Consider the following 21,579-nt stretch of genomic DNA (forward strand, 5'->3'; position numbering starts at 1 on the left):
TGTTTTCCAGTTTGATCAAGCAGATGTCAATGCAAATGACAGCAACAAGATCTTAATGCTCAAGTTTTAATATGGTTGATCCAAAGCACCCACCACTAAGAACATTATTTCAGCCAGCCTTGTGCCAACAGTAATGGTGTTGGAGGGAACACCCTCTGAGTGGTTTCTCTGACATCACTTGCACCAGCATCTTTTCTATCCTGCTGCGCCACTGAAGCCATGCTGTCTCTTGACATAATTTGTTTTCAGTGTCCTACCAGCTGTGCTGGGAGCAAGCATCCAGTGTGTGGGGTGAATGGGGGACATTTGTTATGTGAGTCCTGGAAACTGACCCTGGCTTCTGCAGCATATCTCCACAACCTACATAAGTAACTACAATTCTGTGATATAGTGATGAAAAGGTATCACTGCTATATACCCCAGTGCATCACTGTCTCAATATATGGGATCCATTTTGTAGGAAATGCATGCTGTAATGGTAATCAACTTTCAGTTCAATGGCTCGAGCATAAAAGGGCCATTTAAAGTTTTTTTTACTCCAATGCCAAATTGCCTTTGAAGCCCCTAAAGTGGTTAGGCGGGTGGTTGCATGGCTCGAGTATAACAGGGCCATTTAAAGTGTTTTTGACTCCAATGCCAAATTGCCTTTGAAGCCCCTAAAGTGGTTAGGCGGGTGGTTGTAAATTATCTTTTTTTTTTTTCAGAGACTATTATTTTGAAGCATTTCCTACATTTTGATTGGTTTGCTCTTTAGTAACTGGGTGAAGAAAAGCCTGTTTTATTTGGCTTATTTCTTATGTGGTTTGCTTATTAGCAGTTTCTGATCAACAGTTTAGTTCATTTTTACAAACGGCTTCCATTTACTGGATCCAAACATATATGATCTATATCTTATGCTGTGTTTATTTTGATTGTACTGTCCTGTACTTGCTGCACTCTGATTCAACCAGCACTTCACATAGTTACACCTCGAGCCAATGTTCAGACTAAGTAAAATTAGAGCAAAGAGCACTTCAAAAAGCATTCCCCTGCATCTCTAAGTAGTTGATTTGATGTGCTCTGGTTGGTCACCTAGCCCCCATTAAGTCTGTAGTTTTTCTTTAGCCTCTGCTAGGTTCTATCCCTTGAATGCTGTCCTTGTGTGCATGTACAAACAAGCCTGTGTAGGTTCTATGTATACACATGAGAGCAGAATTGATGGTATTGTGGAACTCTTTGTGTTAATGCCTGGATGCAGCACGAACACTCGACAAGAACCAAGCAAAATAAAAACATATATATATATATATATATGCATCAAAATGAATCTGTAGAATCTGTATTTTACTCTGTTTGCCGAAATAGGGAATAATGTGAAGATCAAGCATTGATCACTCCACCACCACCCCCAGAGCTCTAATTTGGGAAGAGGGGATGTTTTAAATGCATATCAATCTCTCTATTAACAGAGAGATGAAGAAATGGGCAATCAACAGCATCCATCTTCAAATCTGTGATAGAGATCTTGGACTGAAATCTGAAGGTTGGCAATTTTATTTTTTATACAGCACAACTCATTCTGGGTGCTCTTTGCAAGTAACAAAATTAGGTGACCGAAGCTTGTTTTCCAGATAAAGCTAGCAAATAAATGTTGGAGTGGACATGGGGCCATTTTGATTGGTTCCCCAAGTAAAAGATGCATATGTATGTATGTATGTATATATACCGTATTTGTATAGTGCAAACCAATCCAATAAGACTATAGGGCAGTGCAAACGGCTGAAGGCAAGCATGGAGTCAATGAGTGATATGAGAGGGAGTTGTTTATTGGATTATTGCCATATTGTGATGCAGTGTTCTTTAGAGATGTGTGCCTTTAACTCTTTCCTAAACTGACGCAACACTGGGGAAGTCCTTATGCATACAAGGATGTTGTTCCAGATCTTGAGTGTGTAGACAATGAAGGCTTCCTGCCTCGTGTTTTGCTCTTTTTTACACTTTGTAGTCACCAACCTGATGGTGGCCTGCCACAGGTGTGCCTAGAACCACCACTGATGTTGAGCCTAAATAAAATAAGCATAATTACAAGTCTTAATAGCTTTGCAAATGAATTCGCTGGTTTTGAAGCTGCTCTGTTCCGACAAGGGGAGCCACTGTAGCTCCATTAGGATGGGAAACATGCTGCAGCATTTAGAATGGCCTTTAGGTGTGCATGTGTGGAGTCTAGGAGGCCACTGGGTCAGGCAATACCAGACATGAAATTAGAACAATTCCACAGCAGAACTGTAAAAGAAAGAACATTCTTGAATTGCCACTCCCATCCACTCGGGGAATCTTCATGGAAGTATAGTCTTCATGCATAGATATGATTTTCTAACTCTTATTCTAGTTGCAATTAACCAGAGCAGTAACTTGTAGAGGATAAGTGATTTCACAGTCAATAGTATTCAGACTTTGGCCAAATTAATTTGTGTTCCAATGGGATGCAAATGACTCCTGCGTTTTGTAACCTGCCTGACCATTAGTACTTTCAACCTAGAGCCCTTTGCCATTTTCACCATTTCTAAAACTTGACTGCGACTACAAAACACTGCTTCTAACACAAGCCCCCCATTATCACCTCCTTTCCTTGTGGTCCACAGGAACTGTACGACTAAAGAATTACTCCAGCCAAAAACAGATTAAGGATCTTTTCAACAGCACTGGCTGATTGAGATCATGGAAAAGCCACTTCTCGTTGTGACTGCAGCATTAGGTTATGAGGCTCTTCTAAGCAGATAGGACGAAGAAATTAATAGGACCTGCAGGAATAACCACTTTTATGCAATTTCCTCCAGAGATACTGGACTTGCAATCTTTATTGAAGCCCTTTAACCTGTCATTCAGAGAGCGCACAGCCTGCACGCGCTTTAGCTTTTCACAAGATATTGAAAGGAGATGAGGGAAAAATGATTTTATTATTCCACAGTTTTTTCTCCTTCACCCAGGGCAGGGAACTAAATGTTTTTTTACATAGCAGCAAAATGACTGAAAGCGCATCTGACTCTTTTTAAGTGGTACAAAGGTTACGGGGCATGCCGGGAAATGCCTTCCTATGTGGGCACTCGTGTGTCTGTGCTTTCAATGTTCGCTTGTTTGCATTTCTCTACATCGCTGGCTCGCGCTGTACCCGAGAAACAAACTGATTTCAGCAGCCAGTACTTTTCGCATAATCGCTAATCGGCTGACTCGAGTTATATTAACCAGGGAAACTCAGACCTGCAGAGAATCAAGAAACATACTCTAACACACAGAATCTAACACACGAATCTAACAAATTAATTTATTCTTGGAAATGCCCTTGAGGCAAAAGTGAGTGTCAATTTACAGAACCTCTAAGCAAGCACAAAAGAAACATCAGGAACACAAATAAAGAATTATTAGTCCCCATTCATTTGAATAAAAACAGACACAATATAGAGCAATACACATTTTATTTTGGAACTCCTTGTCAATAATTACATAGCAGACGATCTCGGGTTCTTCTGCAATGGGAATTATTTTGGATTAGGAGTTAGGAGACCCATGAATTCATCAATGACAGAAAGGATTACAGTGGTTTTCTATTATTTTGTACCCCTTAAATTAGAAAGCAAAAAAAGACTTAACCGTGGGCTTCTTTAACCTCAGGATACACACAGCTTAATATACTTAAAACATTTTTGTTTTAGGGTTATTACATTTTTTACAAGTTGTATGTTATATTAATGTTTTTTTCCAGGATATGTTATGTACGCTGTTTTAAGTCATACTTATAGGCTATCAATGACAGCCAGCTTAGTAACTCTGTGCTCAGTAGCCAACTTTGGGTAATGCAACCAAACTTCAGATTCTGTTGAGCACTGTGAATTCCTTGGAATGTATGGGCATTAAGGACAAGAAAGAAAGACTATCCTGTACTTGTGGCTCAAGTAAATAGACGGCGATTGTGGAGTTATGGTTTACGCTTCATCACTCTGAACAGAGTAAGGAATATATGCAGAGACGGTCAAAATGTGTTCCCATGTGGTAATCAAAGATATTTCCACAAAACCAGTACTCCCATCACTGCCACAGTCTATACTCTATGAAATGTGCCACCTCCCGTAGGCAGAATACTAGGCACACAAAAACACGGCACTAAAGTATTTTTACCCGGTCTGAGGCCCAAAACTCTCCTTTCCTAAAGTGTCTACAGTGTATAAAAACCGTGAGAAGAAATTGTGTTAATATTGAAAACCCTTTAAACTAGAAATCACTTCTAGCGTGGTGGGAGTATGCTTGCACTAAGCATGAGACTTGGGGCACGCTAAGTGTACACAAAAGAGGCATCATTTAAAGAAAGAGGATAAGCAGAATGTCATTACTTTATCAAGGAATGACTTACAACCTATGACTGAGGAAGCTTTATTTGCAGCATTAAATGAACCAGCAACTAAGGAGTAATTGTTGGACTGTTCAAATGATGACGACCAAGATAAGGGAAAGTATGTTCAAGGTGGTCACTTTCAACTGCTTTGATTATCGTCAGGGTTGACCGCAGGGTAGGCTGGGGGCCTGTGTCTGCAGCAAGACGAAGGAGAGGAGAGGGGCAGGCATGGTGGGAAGCAAGTTAAGTGTTTTATTTTTTTAATTTAATTTATTTTAATGTTTATTCCCCCCTCCCTGCGCGCCGCCCCACCCCTTCCACGCCCCGCGAGCGGTTCCTGCTTCCTTTCTCATTCCTCTCCATTATTTCTTTCTACTTTGTTCATCTTAATTTCTTCTCTGTCACTTTCTACTGTTTTCTAAGTAATTCACGATTTATTAACTTTTGTTTGCTTGTGTCTTGGCGTATTCTTGGCTCCCTACTACGTCAACAGTCTTCACTGTCCTGAATACCTTTATCCTCTATCATTCTCAATTTTGCACATCCCTCGTTTTTGTACTTGCCTCTATCTCTCTGTTATTCTCCTTATCTTTTTCTTTTGCATACTCCTTTGTGATCCTGAGACTAAACCTTGCTCTCCTGACTGTCTTGTTCCTTGCTACTCACATTCATCTGCCTACATTTTCTTATCTTCTTTCTCTTTGGTACTCCTTTTGAGTTTATCTTTTTCTCCTGTGCTCTCCTCTATCTCATATATTTTTTTCTCCAGGTCGCTCTCACATGCTCTCTATTCTTGTTTTCTCAAGTCCTCTGCACTCTAGTTTTATTCTTTTTTGTTCTTTCTCTGGTTCGCAAACCTTTATGAGCTATCTATCTCTTCTTTGCACTCAATTATAATCTACTTTGCACCCTGTTCATACTTTCTCTCCTGTCTGTTCATTTGTTCCCTATTACTGGCATGTCACACTCTTTCTTTTGATTATCTTTTGCCCTTCTAGTCATCTGTCAATGCTGCAAGGTGACACACCGGTGTAGACATAAATGCCTAATGACTTTTCTTTTCGTAGTCTCTTTGGTTTCTTCTCTGTTTCTTTTGCTCTCAGCTCAAATCCCCCTATCCTTGCTCACTGGTTTGGTTTTCACTTCTTATTTTCTTTACTCTCTGTAGTTCTGTTTCCTCTTTGCTATTGGAAACCATTTGCTTTCCCATCTTCCTCCTTTGCCTCACATGGTTGCTTTCTCCTTTAATTGACTTTTTGCAACGCCATTTTCTTTTCTAAATCACCTTTGTTCTCTTGCATGTATTCTTACGCTATGTTTTGCACACTTGGTTGCTCTACAATCTTTGTTACGTGCTTTCTGCTCCTTTGTTCTCCTTTTCATTCTTCTTCCTTTCCTCTGTTCCACATTGTTTTGCTTCCCTTTCTATGTATCTGCTTTGCTATCCTTTCTTTTACACATATTTGCTTTTCTAATTCTCTCTCATTTACTTTTCTTTTTTTGACCCATTTCTGTATTTTTGTTCTGTTAGCTATCTAGCTCTTTTGCTCTTCTCTCTGTGGTCCTCTTTTACTCTCTTCTCCACTCTAACCTACTTTTTTTCTCAGTGGCTTAACTTTCATGCAGTACTTTGCTTTCCTCTCTTATTAAATTGTTTATTTTCCTCGTTTCTACCCTTTTTCTATATACAGAAATGTTCCATGGGCAACTTGTCATAGCTTTTGAATTTTACTACTGAAGAGGCCGCTTAAATTTTGTTTCTCCGCAAACTATTATTTTTGTGGCTTGGATTGTATGTAAAATTCTTTTGTAGGCACTTTTATGTCCAAAAGGGCAATACATAAAATGCTCTTCAACCAAGGCCTACATTGTCAGTTTCAAGAGCATCCACTGCAGCTCTCTGTGGTGTGTTCGAGGGATTAGTTCATGGGTCAGAGTTTATTCCCCACGCCCTTGCATTCAAACCTCGTCATCTTTGTAAAAAACAAATGTGTTTTTGACTGTGTTTCAGAGAGCAGTTAAGTCTCTATGCGCATTCGTTCTATAGTAGAAGTATTCAAAGTTGGTGTAAACAGCTAGATCCGAGAAAGATTTGCAGGATTTTCATCTGGGATAAAATTACAAACAACTGGCTTAAATGGAAATCATGTACATCATATTTATCTAAAAACTGACATGGTTTAACACTCGTTGAAGACCCAAGTTTAATAGCACTGCCCAAATCAAATCAAATCAAATCAAAAGCATTTATAAAGCGCGCTACTCACCCGTGAGGGTCTCAAGGCGCTAGGGGAGGAGGGTTACTGCTGCTCGAAGAGCCAGGTTTTGAGCTGCCTCCGGAATGCAGGGTGGTCCTGGGTGGTCCTGAGGTTGGCGGGGAGGGAGTTCCATGTCTTGGCCACCAGGTAGGAGAAGGATTTCCCACCTGCCGTGGTGCGGCAGATGCGAGGGACGGCGGCGAGTGCGTGGTTGGCGGAGAGAAGTTGATGGGTGGGCGTGTAGAAACTGAGGCGACGGTTGAGGTATTCGGGTCCCTTGTTGTGGAGGGCTTTGTGTGCGTGGGTGAGGAGCCGGAAGGTGATCCTTTTGTTGACGGGAAGCCAGTGCAGGTGTCTCAGGTGGGCGGAGATGTGGCTGTTGCGGGGTATGTCGAGGAAGAGGCGGGCGGAGGCGTTTTGTATTCGCTGAAGACGTTTCTGGAGTTTAGCGGTGGTTCCTGCGTATAGGGTGTTTCCGTAGTCCAGGCAGCTTGTGACGAGGGCATGGGTCACAGTTTTTCTGGTGTCGGCGGGGATCCAGCGGAAGATCTTTCGGAGCATGCGGAGAGTGAGGAAGCAGGAAGATGATACGGCGTTGACTTGTTTGGTCAAGGTGAGAAGTGGGTCCAGGATGTATCCGAGGTTGCGTGCGTGGTCGGAGGGGGTTGGTGCGGTGCCATGGGCCGTGGGCACTGCACCAACAGCAGTTACTTCCATAGTAAAGGAAACTGAATTACTGTTTCTAGAGGGGTTCATGGTGTTTTCTCTCTTTTTATCCATTTAGTTTGTGATCATTCTATTCAAATTCTCCTCTTCTGTAAATTAGTTTCTATGCAATAGGTGACTTTAATCTGGACGTATTGCCTACGGGATAAGGGGTATTTGACACTCTTGCTTATTTTTCTATTTGCCTCTACTTTACAACACAAAATCTATTGTGTGATAGTGACTTCCAAGCTCACCCTCTTTGCCATGAATGGGTTTGAGCTTTGTACTCACCTACTACTAGGACAGCTACACCCCTCCATCAATCCGAGAACTCTCTTAACTAATTCACTCTTTCACTATCCAGGCTTGTCAGTTTCTACGTCGCACCCTTGGGAAAATTGATATGTTCTTTGGTTTATCTTTTATGTGTTGTGCAAATGACACACAAGTGATGCAGGCTCAGGCCAAAGAAGCATTTATGCAGCTAACAGTGCTTTTTTAAGCAGAAAAACGTGTATTGGGTTTTTAAAAGGTAACAGAACTTAACTGCAATGTTTAAATAAGTCTGGCTTTATTTAAACATTGCCACCTTAATAGAATAATAGTTCAAATTCAAGGGGGGCGATTATTATTTTAACACCGGTGGGGCGAGGCATTAAAAGGTTTAAAAACTACTGCTGTTCTGCATTCTACACCCCTCTCCTGTTCTCTAGGTCTGTGTGTATTTCTATTTGTCTAGCGTCCTGGTTTCTCTCTCTGTAGCTTATTGCATTCCTCATCTCGCTCCCGATCTCTCGAATTCCGTATCATTGTGCTGTTCCTCTCGTCAGTCTTACGCCCATTTCGATGGCTTCCCCATTCCTCTGTGGCTGTCCCCGTGTGCGCTTGTCCCTTTTCTGTCTATGACGTTCTAGGATCGTCTCTTGATCCCCTTGAGTGTGTCTCTTTGTTAGATTCCAATCCCCTGTACTTCTCTCCTTATGCCGCTCTGACCGTCTCTTGGGCTCGACGACCCCTACAGTTTCCCTGCTCTTTTGTCTTCTCCGGCGTTACTAGCCCATCTGATCTTCCCCTCTCATCTCTCTAGACTAGACAGTATTTATTGTATTGTGCCTACTCCAGTGTCTGCCTCTCGCCTCACATATCTTTCTTGTCCTCTCTATTTCTTGCATTTTCAGTGTTTCTTGTCATCTTGTGCCCAGTTTATCTGTCTCCCTTTCTTTTCACCCACATTTCACTTGTTACTCACTTGTTTTTCAGTAACTTTCCCGTTATTTTTTGCATTTTATTTGTCTCTCCTTTCATTTCCTCTCTGACACGTTCCTTCTTTCTAATGCCTTATGTCTCCTCCTCGTACTATTCGCCTCTTTCAGTCAATGTCCCTCTTCTTTGCCTCTGTCGTTATCTTCTGAAATTCGTCATTGATTCCCGCCATCCAGTTTTCTCCTCTCTTTATCTCTACTCCTTTTCCTGTCTCGTGCATTTCAAGTGCATGCTCCTTATTCCTCTCTGCCTTCTGTTGTATGTCAACTAGGAAGGTTTTAATTACATCTCTCCTATCACTTCTATCAAATGCCCATATCCTGCTATTTCTCTCTCACGCTTCAGCACACATTTCTCTCCACTGTCCAGATTTCTTTCTTTCTCCTTCTATCTCCTCTTTCACAAACATGTTTGTGTCGTGCTAGCTCTCCCTTTTGATTTCTGTTTTTCACTGCCTTTGAGTCCAAGCGAATTTCTCACATCTTCACCCTCTCCACTCTCTTTCACATTCTGTGCATCATTTGCTTGTTTCTCTTCCTTTTTTTTGTGTGCTCTGCTCCCTCCTCCGACGCTCTTCTTACCCTCCCACTCACCTCACTCTTACGCATGTCGCCCCCCCTTAGGTGTCTTACCTTCATCTCGCGCCGCAGTATAATTTTCCCCACCGCAGGCGGGCCCTCTGTGCCCCTTCGCTATGATGGTGAGTTAAAAGGCCTGTTGCCTCCCTCTGCTCGGCCTGGCGGTGCATTCCATCAGGCCACAGTCCCTGCATCATTTCACACGGTGTGAAAAGCTCCCATTAGAGCTCTAGCTGGGAGAAGACACCTGGCTCCCGCACGTCACTCCTCACTCTTGCAGAGTGCCTGAACATCACCGCGCTCTAACGCCACAATCACCTCACGCAGCAGCGGGAACCCGCGCCACGCAATCTGCGTGGTAATGGCAGCAAGGGTGGAAGAGGCAGTTAAGACAGATATTTCCGGATTTACACTTTTGTAGCTTTCAAGATTTCTCGTCAGATACCTTTACTGGGATTACTGACCGGCTTGTATCGACGGCGAAAGAGCACAATATCGTAATCGAAATACCGACCAGAAACAATATCGAATACTGCAATAGCGAATACCACCAAATCGTTTAAGAAGTTATAAGTGAATACGAATAATACATCTACACTTGCCTACACTTAGTTGTATTAACACAGTAGTGGTAGTCGATGTTCATGTAGATAGATACTACTGGCCTCAATACTGTGACATAAATCGTACGACTGTCAAATCAAAACCCTCAGGTTTGGATCCCTATACCTTGTAGACCATGCCACCAGCACCTTTCAGAAACTCACACTGATTACTGCATTAGAGTTATAAGTGTGGTGATAGCCCTTTTCTGGAATTCTCAGGAGTTAGAGGGGCACTGAGGGAATTTTTTTCATGCCTGAAGGGTGCTGGAGGATTTTATTTACCCCCACCACTTTCAAATCTCACCAGCCCCCGCTGTTAGGGAAGACACTCTAAACACCTACAGTTACATTGGCTTCACTTACTCCATGCCAGTGCGGCTGGCATATGTAGTTTTGCCAGGATGCCTTTAGTTTTCAATCTGGTCCTAAGTGGAATGAGGTGTTGTTGGGAAATAGCCCTCTGTGAAGGGTCACCCCAAACATTTTGCCTTCCTCTTCCTGTGACCTCATTTTTGTTCGCCCTAGTACTCTGGACACTTTACCACAGCTAACCAGTGCTAAAGTGCATGTGCTCTTTCTTTTAAACATGGTAACATTGGCTCACAGCCAATTGGCAAATTTAATTTACTTAAAAGCCCCTAGTAAAGTGTACTACATGTGTCCAGGGCCTGTAACTTAAATGCTACTAGTGAGCCCGTAGCACTGATTGTGCCATCCACTTAAGTAGCCCCTTTACCATGACTCAGGCCTGCCACTGCAGTGTGTGTGTGTGAGTGGTTTTAGACTACCCTGCCGACCACGCAAGAGAAGCATCTTGCCAGGCCTAAAACTTACTTTTTTATACTTATAAGTCACCCCAAATGTAGGCCCTATGTGACTCAAAGGGCAGGGTGTAATGTATTTAAAAAACAAGACATTTACTTTTAATTTGTATATGGCCCGGTAGGGAAAAACTCCCAAATTCGTTTTTCACTACTGCAAGGCCTGTCTCTCCCTTACAATAATATTGGAACACCTTATTTCATCGTTTAGATGTACTTTCCAATTGGGAAGAGATGAGACCCCCAAGTTTGGTGTCTCTGTACTCACAATTTAAAATCACAACTTATAGTGAAGTATGGTTTAAAAATACAGTTCTGAAAATGCCACTTTTAGAAAGTTGGCATTTTCTTACTTCAGCCATTTGGCTAAAGGCACGGCCTGCTGCTTGCCTTCAATATACATGTGGGGTGGAGCTTGTGCATTCCCCTTTAAAAATAAGCCACACTCAAAGGAAGGGTAGGTGTGACCGAGCAGCCATCTGTATGTTGTTGGGTCATCCTGAGCAGGATGAGAGGGAGGAGCTGACACACCCAAAAGGGCAGTGTTCTCACCCCACACAAAGGGCTACATATCTCTCTGTAGTGAGTCTGGAGACAGGGCCAAAAAGGGAGTGCCTCTGTGCACTTTAAAGACCCTTCTTTGAAGTCTCCTCACTTCAAAGGCACAACTGGGTACAAGTAATGGAACTCTGACACCACCAACTTTGTACACTTCTTAACTTGTGGAGATTATACCAGGAAGAAGGACTACTATGATGCTTAAAGGACTGCTTCTCTGCTGGATCTCTGCCTTGCAGGTCTCTTGCTTTTCTGACCTGCCCTGTTGCCTGCTGTTCCCCTACCTGGGTGGGAAGTACTGGGCCTGCATCACCTGAACCCAGAGTAACTCCAAGATCTTGCTGACTTGCCTCCTGTTTTCAGAAGTCTCAGGGACACAAAAGACTTCCAACTCACTTGCTACAGCACCCAGACTCTGCCATTTAGGAGTCTACCTTGCCAGGTACAGCCACCCCAGCCCTTGGCCCTTGGAAATGGGCCTGAGGTGTTCTGTTCTCTGTGGTCCTCATCAGAACTGCTGCAAAGCCTCACCGCACAGCTGCCATCCTCACCAGAATCAACGATGAGTGGCACGCAGCCCAGCAAAGACTCACGGTGTATCTACCAGTCAATCAGAACTGACACACAGAGATGCCAAGCCCTGCAAAGTATTGCTGCACAGCTCCCCAGGATCAACACAAAGAAACAAAAAGCTTCCGAAGCCTCGCTACAGCTTCCCGGGATCGATGCAAAGCAGCACCAAGTGCTGCAAGGTGTCGTCGCACAGCTTCTCGTAACCAACGCCGGATGACATGCAGCCTCACAAAGCAACACCATGCAGGCTGTGCATCAAAATTTAAGGTATTGTGTTCTGTGGACCAAAGTGGGTCGCTATAGCTGGCCCATGCTCCATCATAATCAACGTGAACTCGTGACTTTGTCCCAGTCCGGTGCGACCTGATAACTACAGTTGGCACTTTGCGCTTCTATGAGCTATTTTCACCTAGATCTTTAAAATTGCATATCTCAGGATCTACTTATTGAATTTTTGACATTTTGGTCTTGTTTTATTTATAAAATCATAATCTATTTTTCTAATGTAGTGTGGAGACTTTTGTGGTGTTTTCACTGTGTTACTGTTTAAGAATTGCACAAATACTTTATACATTGCCCCTTAAGTTAAGCCTGACTGCTCTGTGTCAAGCTTCCAGACAGTGGCCACAGGTTGACTTTTAGTATTTTTTCAACTTTCCCTGATTAGGACTGCAGAACCTGCTCAGACAGGGTGCATACCTCTGCTAACTAGAAACTCAACTTCTAGTAGATGTCATTGAAAGGAACCTTGGAAGTGAAGCAACTGATAAACAAAATCATTTCGAAGTTTGGTTGATGAGTGGCCAGCAGTGTTTTTTGTGTTCATAACCCTCCTACAGCTGTATGTGTTCGACAGCTTCTTAACATGTACCCCATGTGTCTTGTGTTTTGTATTTTTGCTTTTATTTAATTTTTGGCTGTGTATTAGGCAAGTAGGATCACGGCTGGCAGTCCACAGCGCAAGGGGTTGGGATCATCCCCCATCCCAGGATATGAGTGGTTGCACGCATGTAATCCAGGCAAGAGTGCAGAAGTATAAGCTATTCAGCTCTTAGTACATCTTTATGTTACAGTTGTAAATAAGTGTTTGTTACAATCATTGCTACTGTTTGCACAAATTCTTTCTAGAAATGTTAATCACACAATTGTATTTGTATGTTTGTTTACAACAATCATATCCCTAAACCAAGCCAGACCTATTAGCTTTGTGATTGCTTGTTAACAGTGTGATATAAATGAGTAACAATGATTTTGTTGTAAATAATTAGAATTGATAATTACAAATGGTACATTTGTGACCACTATGCACTGGACAGAGTCCAAGGATTAGATGAGCATGTAGTCTGAACTCTGTCTGTTATGGCCTATTGACTCTCACTGCCTTCAGCCTCATCTCCAGAGCTCCAAATCATGCCCCGTTGGGAACAACCTCCCACAACCAGAGCTCATCTGGTCACCTAAATGTGACTTAGCTTATATGTATAATACAAGCATTGGAAAACCCAATAGCTCAGCATTTTAGAGCCAAGACTTCTTGGCTTTGCTAATACTTATTAAAGTCAATTCCAGTTACAATACAAAATTGCATTAAAGCAAATATAATTTACAAATGTTAAGAAATTCAAAGTATTTACTTGTGTAAAATATGCAATACATATACAGTAACTTATTGGTAAAGCCAATAGGCCCGACAGGTGAGACCTACTGAATTAGCCAATACTTGTTTTTATAAGTTTTAGAACATGGTTGATGGGACTCCGGGATAATTCTTTCTTGGCTTTTAGTATGCAATTCTTGTAGACTGCATTGAGTATGTAGCGGACTGTGCAGTCAGTAGAGTATTTGTATTTTTTTCATTGTTTCTAGCCTGAACCACTCTTTTAGTTCTTGTGCATCCTCATTAACCATTTGTGGGGTTCTGCTTTGCTGACCGTTCAATTGCAACACATGAGTGGAGCACAGCTTCCTGTGTCTTGGTCATCCAGGATCCTGTTGGTGGTCAGTAGGAAGAATGCTAGCGAGACGTTGACAGCTATCACAGTTTTTGACTAACATGAGGCACCTTGCAGAGTTATTTGCCTGTTAGATGGTGTAGTCTGTCAACCATGTTAAAGCGGCCCAGGAAATTACATTGTATGCAAGAGGCAGGGAAACAGAAATCCCTATGCTGCTAATCAGTGAGAGAAATAGGTGTGCCCACGGATGTCATCATTTCAGACTATGGCTACTAAGCATGTCTACATAGTCAGACAGGAGACACCTACCTCCAAACAGCTAGCTCCACCAGGCTGCATCTCCTCTAGCCTCAATTGAGCTTACTGTCCTCATATCTGTCTTGTTTATGGAGAGCAGCTGGTGGCTTGCAAGCACTGAGGGGTAACAAATTACAATGCTGCTTCCTCCTGTGTTACAGCAGACCCATCCCTGGCTGCTCTCGCTGCACCAGTCTGAAGTCTGGCAGTAGGAGGGGCATGATGCCTAAGAGATGGCATCACGTTTTTAAGGACACCAGCCTGACATTGTGGCTGCACAACAACTGCAAGCAGAGCATTGTAACACAGGCATTTGTTATAGTACTTTTACCGCACACATGCTTTGGGGAAAAGGCAGCCAAGATTTTAAACGACTGCACTGATCCGCTAACGAGGGAGGGGTTTGGCCAATAGCCACCTTATGGGGTACCACAAAATCAGTGCTTGACGGGGCAGGAAGAGACAGACTTAGTGGCCATAAGATGCAGCTTAGTGTTATATGGGGGACACACTAGATTGGTATCCATTTGATCTCTAAGCATAAGGGAACAACGAATTCAGCAAAACTGGAACTCCCAGTGGAAACAGTGCCAAAACGCAGGGTACCTATCACAGTTGCAGCTGAGTAATGGCCATTCAAAGTATAATATGTTTATAAGTGTAACGCTATGTGAAAAATTTGCAGAGCACAGCAAACAGTCGAAAAGGGCATCCTGGCACTATTCATGGTCATTTATTGTATTCTTCTGCAAACTAATCACAGAATTTAAATTAAATTTTAACTAATCTAAAACGTTTTTCAAACACTTTAACCAAAAAAATAAAGTATGGACACAGATTGTTGAGAGGTTTACCAAAGGGGCACCAACATATCTACCCCTCTTCAACTAATTTTTTTCTTTATATGTCTTCTCACAAGCGCAGAAAGCAACAGCCAGCTCTCAGCAAGCAAGCGTTATGCTTATTTTCATATATTACGCAACTAATTTTGAAAACAGCAAGTGGAAATTAATGTGTTTTAATAACATTACCCATCTTAATTTTCTTTTGAATTCTTTTCAGAAACTGTTGTCAAATATAGAGGTCAAGCACGTCTTTCGGATACTCACTGGGTGCCGCCCTCGATTTCCCAAAATTATCTATAGGCAGTCACTTTGAGGCAGACGCCTCGGAGGTTCAGTGCCCACCACCCATTACTAGAGACAATGGGCCAGATGTAGCAAAGGGTTTTACCCATTCTGTGTCTATGGGAAAATTCGTTGGTACATATGGCCCAATGTGAGGGTCTCACCTCTGTTTCACTGCCATGCAGTGGAGAAGCTACATATTGATTGGTGGCACCAGGCCCAGAGTCCTAAGGGGGCACTGAACCCCAATAATTGCTGTAATATATTACCGCAACATCAGTTAAAGGGGGCCTTTTCCTTGATAGCCCCAAAGGGCCCATGCCATCCTTCCTAGGATACTATTGCTATGGCTCTGAAAACATGGAACAAAGCAATAGCACCCTGAAAGCGTGTGGCGATATTAAATATTTATTTTTCTTAACTAGAATAGTGTGCGGAGAATTTTGTCCGAGAAGAGGGAGCCAGGGTGGCTTGGGGGCATTTGAGATTTTAAATCGAGCACAGGCGAGGCCTGGCTTCACCCTCTACCCCCAAGTGTGGGATTTCCCAGCCCTTCCTCGCTGTGCGCATGTGCACTGTAAGTCCTCAGGCCTTCACATGGCCTCCTGTTAGCACGAGAGGCGGGAGACGCTGTCAAACATCTTCTAGGCGCTCGCAACCCGAGCTGCAGTAACACATCTTCAAAGACTCAGCGCCATTCCTCTTATCTTTCTCATTATTTCCTGGCGATGGTGCCCAGGGGGCACTCCATTGATTCCCGCCTAATTGGAAAAGAGCATCTTGCATTGTTTCATGTTATTACTTGGAGAGAAGGATTTAGATTTGAGTTCAAAGCTTCTCCACACTTCGTTTCACCCACCTGCTGTGTGACCACAAATAGGGTCTATGCAACGAAATGGCAGAGGCTAGCTCAAAACGACCACACATTCGAGGCTATAATGATCTCCACCTTGCCAGTAAGATTTAGTTGGGAGGGAGGTTCAGCCTGTGAACTCATGTAATGCTTATTCTTTCTGCAAAGAGATCGAGTGCTTAACTTTGTGCCAGTGTCAGTACCTGCACTTTATATTTTCAGAAGAAGAGCGCCTGCATTTCTCAGTTAAGGTGCAGTACTTTTAATTTGAGGGTGCCATGACTTTTCAGAAGCAAGCGGATCTCTGGTATAGGATATGTGCACTTTTATTTTTCCAACTCAAGCACTGGTTGGTGGTCAAAGGTGGTGGAGTCCACCACTCATTTTTGGGGACCAGGACTTACTTTTCGTCATCGGACTTTGACCGTGTGCAAAAGAGAGAAAGCAGGCCTAACAACATGTGAGCAGGGGACAGGGCCTGGAAGGGGCGGGCCCTCGTGCCAAGAAGCCCAGAGGCATGTGTGCAGATCCCCTTCTCCAGAGAAAAGAAGCTTACTGAGGTTGGTACCATTGTCCTGTGGTATTTTCACACCCTTAATGGACGTCCTCAGTTTAAAGCCTTTGACAATGAACTAGAAATCCACTGTTCAAAGCGACTGGAATGACTGCAATGAGTGAGCATGATGTTAAGTCGCCATGATGATTCAATCTGAGTTTGCTTTGTTAGTGCATAGTGAAGGTGTGCAGTGTCAGTGACCTATGCATTTGGAGGTGGGGTCACTCTGATGAAGGGATCACATGAAGAGGAGAAATTATGTTATTTGCTCGTATATATGTAGTGCCAGGTCTCACTTGTGAAGTCACCTGTACAAGCAGTGGTAAAGCACTACATTTATTCATCTATTCATCTGGGGAATTTGCTATGGCTGGATCTCTATAGGAAAACAAGGGTAAGTTTGCTTCTCTAATTGAATAGACAGGACCAAAGAAAAATAGTGATTGAGCAATCTCTAGGATTTCTGTATAGCTAATGATTCTCTAATCTTGCCTTATGTTTCCTCTACCATGGGACCTATGTTCAAGAAACATTTTTTGGAGATAAGGTCTTATCTGTAGCCAAACTGAGGCAAGATGCAAGCGTATTCCAACTGATGTCCAGACTCACATGTATGATGCTCCACGGAATAGACCTGAAGATGAACAAACCCTGTGAATCCTGAGCCCTGAACAAGCCACTCATTTTATTCATTTTGTAGAGGGCCAACCAATCAGTGTTGGACACCTAAACTGCTCACTGCTTGAACACCAGAGGCATGGAAAAAGTTCTATAAAACAGATGGGGATATGAAAAGCATGCACAATCTGGCACAATGTCACTTCTTCATAGGAAGGGATGGCTGTTACAATCTTTTCACACCCTCTGCATTCACTGCTTAGGTAAAAATCTTCAGAGATCTCATGAGTGTTAGATGTTTTTAGTACTCGAAAAAGGTTTTCAGAGTGTGTGTATACTATACAAAAAAACAATAAATTATATAGGTTAACAAATGAAAATGTGAAACAAATATTTAGAAGTTAGTTTGCCTTTGTAAATCACAGCATATGTCCTACATATTAGGGTGTAGACGTCTCAAAATGACAACACTTTAAAAACAAATGGATGTAAGCTTGCTTTCTGCATTTAAAATTGGGTTTTTCACAAAGTAAAATAAATGCACTGCATGTAATGCTATGATAATTAAGTGATATGGGTCTGTGAAGGGAGTATGACTTCAGAGGTATGTGTTACTTTACCCCTTCCTTGTCCCTTCTATATACTCCTCAATCTATTTCACACCTTCTCTTCTGAAAGAAGGTTCTGATAATAAGCGAGCCTTGTACAGGTGCACCATATAAACAAAAGCAAAGCTGCTGGTCTGATCCTCTTAACATAAATTATTGATGGATTCAAAGCGCACAAGCACTTGTAACCGGACCTTTATGCCCTCTGCTGAGTGATTTTCAGATTTCAGCAAAAATGTCTCAATACCATTAAAAGATGCGAACGTCTCAAAATGGTGAAGTGCTGTGGTCGGCACTTTGGAAAGGTTCAGGTGGTGTACTGGAGTATTAAAAACTGGTGCCAATAAAGTAAACCCTTGCCCAGGCAGTGGTTAATGCCCCCTTTCGTGGACTAGGAGTGGAATTTGTCTGCTGCATGAACAAAATCCTGACAGGATTAAATGCAATTTAAATAGGATGGGGACAATAACTTCGTCCAAGTCAAGAACATGTTTTGCTTAATAATTTCATGTCACACCACAGACACTGTTCTCCAAACAACAGGTAAGTCAAAAGGGCGCCCACAGAAAAGAAACAGTCTGTTCATTTTACTTTTCTTTTTTTAAGATAGGACGCCCAGAACTTTTCAGTTACCTATCACAAAACATATATGCATGTAATGTAAAAATATGTCCTGTTAATCTATTTATTAATGAAAGAGGTACTTCTAGAGGCCCAGAGGTTGGACACAGATTATAACTGAAACTGAAGCCCAGTTTAAAAGGTAATTGGTATACACAAACTATTTTACTCTGGGACCTACACGCGACGATATTAATAATACAGTGCAGCTGCTCTTCAAAACATGAAAAACATTATTTGCTAGTGTGTAACATTTTTCAGTATGAGCCGGTTAAGACCCATAGATTTCTTTTTCAAGAAATGTTGGTACTTGTCCTAGCAATGGGATATTTTGTGTATCAGTGTGTGTCAAAATGAATAAAGAGGAAGATAAAGCTGCCACAGAATGTAATCCAACACGACGTGTCTGGCAGGCCACCTAATTTAGTCACCCATGTCACACAGTTTGTTTCATCACTGTCGCATAATTCCAGTGGCCTTGCCACTTAAATTTGAAAGTGGAAAGAATATTCTCATGCCACCACTGTCAATCCGGGTGACTCTCTATTGAGAATGATATACATCAAAGTTTGTATTGCAGTCAGTTGTTATGTGTTGACCTTCAAACAGTTCACAGTATCATGTTCAGGCTGAAAACCACGTGCCCCACTCTATCGTTCCAATTCCAAAGTATTTTGGCCACCTTGCACCTGTCACAATATATTTTGTCCCGAAATAGATAAAGTTAACTGATGTTAATTGATGTCTTCTGAAGGGTAGCAAGCACTCTCCATGTGCTCTCATGCCCATGATAGGGGGCCCACGTGTGGGACTGTACCCACCTACTGATTTCCAGGTTCTTGGACACTATTTGCAAATTCCAGTTTATTCCCAATTCATGCTGCGTTTGGGGAAGCCAGTCTGCTTAGACTAAGATCTCCAGTACCTACAATTCCCTGTCCACTTCATCTCTACCCACACAGGCTACGGATTGGTGGAGGTATGAAGCATATCTGTGGCTGGCAGGTGTGAGCCTGCCCACACTTGATGGGTGTGATGATGGTGAGCTCTTTAAAGCACCAGTGTCCTCACTCCAATGTTGATCACTGTGGCTGTATTCTGTTTGACTGACTACTTGTTTCCCGGGTTCCTGAACTTTAGTCAATCCTTGTTCTTTGTACCAGTACTGCCTGCAATGCTTCCATGAATTCTGAGCTTTCGTTTGTTACTGCAAACTTGATCTTTGAACTTTCACCCCTTTTCCCAGTGCCTTCCTTCTTTCCATTTACCTTAGCTCCAGTTTCTAGTTTGCTACCTTCCTGTTTCTGCTATGTAAGCTTCCAGTTCCCCTGTATGGTTTATTACTTGCATTTCCCCCAAGTGTGCCTGTAGATGTCCCTTCTTTCCGCTAAGTATTCCTCCTTGCTATCTCCTTGTCTATCGTGGTTGTGTATTTTGGTTCTACACCCTTGCTGTTACTGCCTTGCATGTTCCTATTTGATTGCGAGGATCCGGGTGCACAGCTGACAACCTAGGCGGTGTTTCTTCTCCACTGTGAATATTGTTTCTGAGGTTCTTGTACAACATCACCATAGGGATCAGAGCCACACACCCTGCTGTTGCATGTATATCTTATATGTGGGTATTTACAGTCAGTACCTGTAACAGCAATTTAGGTGAGAAATGTTCTTGTTCCCTTGGCAAAGCTTTTCCTTTGCACCCCTTTCTGCTTTAACTCCCTGTGTGATCTTGGGCTGCTCTGTATTCTGTTTGCTTTGTGTACCCTGCCACCAGTCTTTGCCAGCGTTCCTGATACTTATAGCCTCTACGTGTAGCAGCTGCTACTAGCAGACAGTGAGTCTGCCTCTTTCCAGTACAATGAGGTTGCTTCTGCCCAGTACCCTCATGTCTCCTCTGCACATTTCCTTAGAGCTGCCATTGCATTGTTCTCACAGATCAGTTTGTAGGGGTCAACATACAAAGGCATTGCAGTCTCCTCCAGCTGCCTTTACCCAATCTTGTGAGGCTGTCTTCCATTGGGTCCCCTTTGGGTCCCCTTTGGATTCAATTTGCCTGATCACCGCAGTATCCTGTTGTCTGGTCCGCAATGCCTTCAACTGGTTCCCACAGGATGCTTTATGGTCCCCTCAGGTTTTAAGGTACCAAACCTCTTCAGTCTTCTCAGGTCTTGACTGCCAAGTCTCCTCACTCATTCTTTGCCAGCTCATGTGTAATTTGCTTGAAACTCTAAACTCCCCTTTGCTCAAAACCCACAGGCTATCTTTATTGGTCTCCTTAGACTGCCTCTGTCTAGCCCCCTCAGGCTATTGCTGCTTGGTCCATTCAGTAGGCCTTCGCCTTGTTTTGTGTGCGCCCTTTGTGTCCACAAACCCTTTTCTCATTTTTGAAAGGCAGAGAAATATAGTGTTACAATTAAGAGTCCACACCCTATGCCTCATTAACCCCAACATGACCAGTGGTTATTAAGAGACTACAGCAAATGCTAATTCATATTTCACATCACACAACAGTGCAGGAGCGAATGAGATAGCAGGCGAGGGTCGCGAGCAAAGCTGCTGCAACCGTTAGCTAACCGAGAGCTGAGGGGAGTACAAAAAAGGAGCCACTGCACAGCTGAGAACACATCACATCTCTGACAAATCTATTAAAAGTATTACATATTCCGCTAACAAGACATGATGTTCCTGTCCAAGACACCCTGCTGTAAGAACATCTCTCCGCTGTAGAGCAAGGAGGAAACAGTGGATCATAGAGGGGAGTCTGACTCTGGAAAATGAAATGTTTTATCTGTAGCACTGGATAGGTTTACATATTATCTCATGGCTGCTACCCCCACCAAATCATGATCAGATCACACCTACACTTGCCTATTGTAAATATTTTTGATTGAGACATAACATTCCATAGGGACTGTGTGTCTAAATGACAACTGTTTGTCACAGTCACTATGTAGGTGACATTTTGTTCTCAGTGGTTCTCCGCCTGTTTACTGCAGGAAAGCCAATGATGCATATAACACGCTGATGATGGGGCTGTGCAGTGGATAACATCAAATGATAGGAGACCCCTGCAAAATGTGATGATGGGCCTATGAGTCTCCTCTAGCTCACAGATATTCATTGATCTTGGCTGGGAACAAGCCCTAAAAAAAGAAGAGGGGGTACTAACCAAGCTAGGCAGTACGCAAGTAACATCATGGCGTGTGACATGACTT

At 42.8% G+C, this 21,579-nt stretch overlaps 1 protein-coding gene across 3 annotated transcripts in view; it reads right to left on the reverse strand.

Annotated features, from left to right (window-relative positions):
• EPHB1 (EPH receptor B1) overlaps positions 1 to 21,579 on the reverse strand; it is a 754,401-nt gene that overhangs the window by 262,556 nt on the left and 470,266 nt on the right. The gene's annotated exons all lie outside the window — the stretch shown is intronic.

Source organism: Pleurodeles waltl, chromosome 11 (genome assembly GCF_031143425.1).
Source record: "Pleurodeles waltl isolate 20211129_DDA chromosome 11, aPleWal1.hap1.20221129, whole genome shotgun sequence".
NCBI classification, from domain to species: Eukaryota; Metazoa; Chordata; class Amphibia; order Caudata; family Salamandridae; genus Pleurodeles; species Pleurodeles waltl.